This window comes from Dama dama, chromosome 9 (assembly GCF_033118175.1).
Source record: "Dama dama isolate Ldn47 chromosome 9, ASM3311817v1, whole genome shotgun sequence".
In the NCBI taxonomy this organism is placed as follows: Eukaryota; Metazoa; Chordata; class Mammalia; order Artiodactyla; family Cervidae; genus Dama; species Dama dama.
This window is the reverse complement of record NC_083689.1, coordinates 73795817-73801701: the sequence shown is the minus strand read 5'-3', so window position 1 is coordinate 73801701 and position 5885 is coordinate 73795817.

The following is a 5885-nucleotide window of genomic DNA, read 5'->3' as shown; positions in this document are numbered from 1 at the left end:
CATTTATCCATTTGCTAATTTTCTTAATAGACACGATGTGACAGGCACTGCACTACACTCCAGAAGGTACCTCAGTGAACAAGACAGAGAAAGGTTCTCCTTACATTCTAACGGGAGAACAATTTACAAACAACAAATAGTGTAATTATTGTACCAGGATGGAAAGGCATGTGCCTTGGTGGAGAGTCATAGAAGAACAGGAGACAGGGAAGTGGGTGAAATTGTTTTTTTTAGATATTGTCTTTTGGGGTTTATTTACATAAAATCTGGGCTTCCCCGGTGGCTCAGGCAGTAAAGAATCTGCCTGCAAAGTAGGGTACCTGGGTTCAATCCCTAGGTCGGGAAGATCCACTGGAGGAGAGCATGGCAACCCACTCCAGTATTCTTGCCTGGAGAATCCCATGCACAGAGGAGCCTGGCGGGCTACAGTCCATGGGGTCACAAAGAGTCAGACGTGACTGAAGCGACTTAGCATGCACATGAAGTCTACAAATCTTAAACAGACAGCTCAGTGAATTTTCATGTATTCGCACACCTTGTCACCTTCGTGTAGCTCAAGTACAGAATATCACCAGCTCCCCAACTCCTCAAGGCAATCTGAAGTCCCCTCCACATCAGTACAGAAAAAGGTTAATTTTTAAGCTGGGCCCCAAAGCTCGAGCTATAGCAAGACAAAAGTAGGGAGGGGTGTCCTGGCAGAAGGAGCAGCCCCAGTGCAGGAAAGAGTTTGGCCTATCCGAGGAACCAGCTGAAGGCCAGCGGGATGAGTGAGTGAGAAAGGAGACAAGGACAAGAGATGCGAGGCCGGAAGTTTATTCAGAACCTCACAGGCCATGGCAAAGAGTTCATTCTGCTTGAGAAAGCAAGAGTGAGCATGATGGTCAGATAGGGATGACCTTGAATCTGGTCCAGGCATGAGTCAAGTCAACGTCATACTGAAGTGCTCCATTATCAGTTACAAATCACCCCCAGGCCCACTTCTCCCTCAGTGGGGTACACGGGGTATGCCAGCCTGCCTGAGAACCACCGGGCAGACGTGAGGAGCCTATAGACGAATCTTGCCCCTGGCCCAGGGGTTTCCAGCATGCAGGGATCTGAGAGGCTGGTGCTGAGAAGGCCCCTTCCCCCCCAGGTCAGTTACTGGATAGGATTTTCTGATGGAGCCACAGTGCTAGCAGATTGTGCTGACTGACTTCTGGCTGGAAAATTGGCACCAGGGGACCCTCGGGGACAGGAAACATTGCCTGGAATAGTCCTGGAAGACGTGGACCCATCCATAAACAAAATGGAGTTTGCTTAAAATAATTCCATTCTCTTTGATGTATAAAACCTATGGGGTGGGGAGGGTTTGGGGCCCAAGCAGATTAGTATGTGGTTGGGACCTTCCCCAGCTCCCTGTAAAAAAAGGGCCAGCTTCTGAGCTCAAGAAGCATCTTTGTTTATGAACAATCGTTTTGTCTCTTTCTTTTACTCTTTTTAAAAGAGCATCTTTTAAAAAGAGCATCTTTAGCCACTTCCTCTCCCTTCCCCTAGGGTTGCAGATATTTGAAGGCAGGTGGCAACCCTGTGAAGCCTGGGTAATAAATCCAGCCTGATAAAGATGGGCAGGGCCCCATAGTTGCCACTTCTGGGCCTGATCTAAACCCATGTCCCATTAACAGCCTGCCAGGAAACCCCAGAAAGGGCGGTAGGGATGATAGGGATCACTCAGCACTCTTTGTGGGGGTGGGGGAGAGGCACAGAGAGGACCAAAGGGCCAGGGTCTTGTCTTCCGTGAATGTGGCCCAGGGCTGCTGGAAAGGGTGAGATAGGATTGCTGGGTTTGTGGCGGGTGGACAGAAGCAGGTGACACAGTTGAGGGGTCTCTGATAGCAAGGATGAGGGCTGATGTACCCCTAACACTTCTGAGGGTGCCTGCCTCCTAGGTGCCGTGAGGACTTGGAGTCCTCCAGCAGGTGATGCAGGATGCAGGCCCAGTCGAGGAAGGTGTTCCAAGGAGGTGGCCTTCCCAGACATCCTGGGGCACCAGCCCCTCCTCCAAGTCTGGCTGCTTCCTGTGGCAAAGAGCACCTGTCTTTAGGTCTTTATGCTTTAGGCACTGAAGAAGACCCAGAACTCAGTGCAGTTCAGTTCATTTACTCAGTCGTGTCCGACTCTTTGCGACCCCATGGACTGCAGCACGCCAGGCCTCCCTGTCCATCACCAACTCCTGGAGCTTACTCAAACTCATGTCCATTGAGTTGGGGATGCCATCCAACCATCTCATCCTCTGTCGTCCCCTTCTCCTCCTGCCTGCTATCCTTCCCAGCATTAGGGGCTTTTCCAATGAGTCAGTTCTTCACATCAGGTGGCCAAAGTATTGGAGTTTCAGCTTCAGCATCAGTCCTTCCAAAGAATATTCAGGACTGATTTCCATCAGGATGGACTGGTTGGATCTCCTTGCAGTCCAAGGGACTCTCAAGAGTCTTCTCCAACACCACAGTTCAAAAGCATCAATTCTTTGGTGCTCAGCTTTCTTTATCGTCCAACCCTCAAATCCGTACATGACTACTGGAGAAACCACAGTTTTGACTAGGTGGACCTTTGTTGGCAAAGTAATGTCTCTGCTTTTTAATATGCTGTCTAGGTTGCTCATAACTTTCTTCCAAGGAGCAAGCGTCTTTTAATTTCATGGCTGCAGTCACCATCTGCAGTGATTTTGGAGCCCCAAAAATAAAATCTCTCACTGTTTCCAGTGTTTCCCCATCTATCTGCCATGAAGTGATGGGACCGGATACCAGGATCTTATTTTTCTGAATGTTGAGTTTTAAGCCTACTTTTTCACTCTCCTCTTTCACTTTCATCAAGAGGCTCTTTAGTTCTTTACTTTCTGCCATAAGGGTGGTGTCATCTGTATATATGAGGTTATTGATATTTCTCCCAGCAATCTTGATTCCAGCTTGTGCTTCATCCAGCCCGGCATTTCACATGATGTATTCTTCATATAAGTTAAATAAGCAGGGTGACAATATGCAGCCTTGACATACTTCTTTTCCTATTTGGAACCAGTCTGTTGTTCCATGTCCAGTTCTAACTGTTGCTTCTTGACCAGCATAAGGAATTCTCAGGGGGCAGGTAAGGTGGTCTGGTATGCCCATCTCTTTAAGAATTTTCCACAATTTGTTGTGATCCACACAAAGGCTTTGGCATAGTCAATAAAGCAGAAGTAGATGTTTTTCTGGAACTCTCTTCCTTTTTTGATGATCCAGCGGATGTTGGCAATTTGATCTCTGGTTCCTCTGCCTTTTCTAAATCCAGTTCAAACATCTGGAAGTTCATGGTTCACTGTTGAAGCCTGGCTTGGAGAATTTTAAGCATTACGTTGCTAGGGTGTGAGATGAGTGCAATTGTGCAGTAGTTTGAACATTCTTTGCCATTGCCTTTATTTGGGATTGGAATGAACTGACCTTTTCCAGTCCTGTGGCCACTGTTGAGTTTTCCAAATTTGCTGGCATATTGAGTGCAGTACTTTCACAGCATCATCTTTTAGGATAAATAACTCAAATGGAATTCCACCACCTCCACTAGCTTTGTTTGTAGTGATACTTGGCAAGGCCCACTTGACTTCACATTCCAGGATGTCTGGTTCTAGTGAGTGATCACACCATCGTGATTATCTGGGTCATGAAGAACTCAGTGCATCTTTGTGGAATAAAATTTCCCTTGGCCCCAGGGTCTTTTCTCATAAGAGACACACTTCAAAAGGCAGCCGTTATCAAACAGGAACAAAGCTGATCACTGGTTAGAGTGGGAAGGACTGATTTTAACCAGTCATGTATCACTGCTGTAGGGAAGTCCAGTTCACACTGGAATCACTTTGGTTTATGCAGCAGTGTTTTAAAAGAAGGATGAGGGAGTGGGGGTGGGGCTGGGGGGGAGGAGCTCTGTAGACTCAGGGAAATGGAAAGTTACAGAAGGGGGAGGGGCTGATCCAGGTGAATCTCAGATGTGCCTTTATGCCCGTTAGCAAGCCCATGGTGAAGGACACGGAAACCTTGTGTCTGCAGTCCATGGGGTCGCAAAGAGTCAGACACGACTGAGCGACTGAACGAAAAAAAAAAAACAGGCCTTTATCAAAATGTCGCTCCTACCCTCCCACAAAGACTGGGAAACGGGATGCTATCTTCAGATGCTGGGTGGAACAATCAGTACATTCTTTTGGCAGCCTTGAGTGTTTTCAGGCAGACACTTCAAGTGGGGGGATGGGTCATCCTAAGGATGTGGCCTTGAGCTGTTGAAAGCTTTATTAGTGTTTGTTCAAGTCTTTATGGCCGCGATCCACAGGCCCAGTAAAGAAGAAGGAGCCTGGCTGGAGATTGGGGAAGGAGAGCATCTTTGTCACCATTCACTTCTGGAGAAGGCCTGAGGAATCTGCAGCTCTGACTATTACGTACGGAGAGCCCCAGACCCACACTGCCCTCACAGGCCAGCCCAGCCCAGCCTCAGGGTGCCTCTGACGACGAGGGGGTCAGCACATCAGGTACTGCAGGTCTTCCAGTGCTACCTTCTGAATTAAGACTGTGATCAAGGGGAGGTAAACAAATCAGTCACCTCAGGCACAGAATTCAAGGGGTGCCCCCCAAAGTAGTCAACAGATAAAATATTTTAATGCAACATTTTAATAAATCAAAATTAATAGAAAAAAAGGTTTTGATGAACAAAATATCAAAATGTTAAGTAAAGATGGGGTCTGACAGTGCCAGCATTCGGGCAAGGTAAGGGAGGCCCAGTTATGCGAGCATGCCTCGGACTCCCTGGGCAGCCAGGCCCTAGAGGTGGAAACTCTTCAGTCCCGTGGGTGTCATCTTCACTCTTTCCACGAGGGGGCGAGCGTCTACCACACAAACCTCACCAGTCCCGCTGCTTAGAGGCTGGAAGACATTCCTGGTGTCTTCTCTCTGCTGTTTCTAGATTCTGAGCCAAAGGGAAATAAAGGGCGGGGGTGGGAGGTGGGGAGAAAGAGAGATTCTGATCCATGATATTATTCGACCATGACCCTCTGCTAGAGAAAAGAAAAAGAACCCAAGAGCCACACATCTTCCTAGCATTTTCAGTTAAAGGGATTGTGCGTGCAGTCACTCAGTCGTGTCTGGCTCTTGTGACCTTATGGACTATAGCCCACCAGGCTTCTCCGTGCGTACATTCACAATTACAGAGGCAGCTGGCAGAGTGCAGGAATACAGCAGTTGTCCAGGAAACAAGAAATCTGGGTTCCAGCCCTAGCTCTGTCTTCCCATCCCTTGTGTGGCTTCAGCCAAGTCATTTCATGTCAGATGGCCTCAGTTTTACTGCCTGTGAAGCAAAGGATGGATCAGGTGATCTCAGAATCCATTTAGCGCTAAACATTTGTGCTTCGGTCTCCAAAGCAGAGCTAAGAAAAGAGCCTGAAATTACTGAAACATAAATTAAAGCAGCTGGATGAATCAAGCCAGCATGCTCCAAAGCACTGAACTTTCACATCTGGCCCTCTGCTTCTTTGGAAGACAGTTGTCAGTTGCTATTATTAGGTTTCCTGAGCTGGAAGACGGAAGACTCACTACTAGTGAACATTAGCCACATGCTGGGTGTTACGTGTATTGTCTCTTAGTTTCTCAACCCCGCTGTGAGCAGTTATCATGACCTCCATTCCCACTTTACAGAGGGGGACAGTTGAGTCCTCAGAAGCTTGGGTCAATGCCAAAGGTCAATCTGAGGCAGGAGATAGATGGTCTCCAGGTTAGACATTTACAACTGGCCTCCTATTTGCCTTTCATGGGCCGCAAAGAAGTGGGCTTCAGGTTGGATGCTTACAACTCTTAGCACTTCCTGAGACAAGAGATAGGTGGGCTCCAGTTGAGCAATTTTAC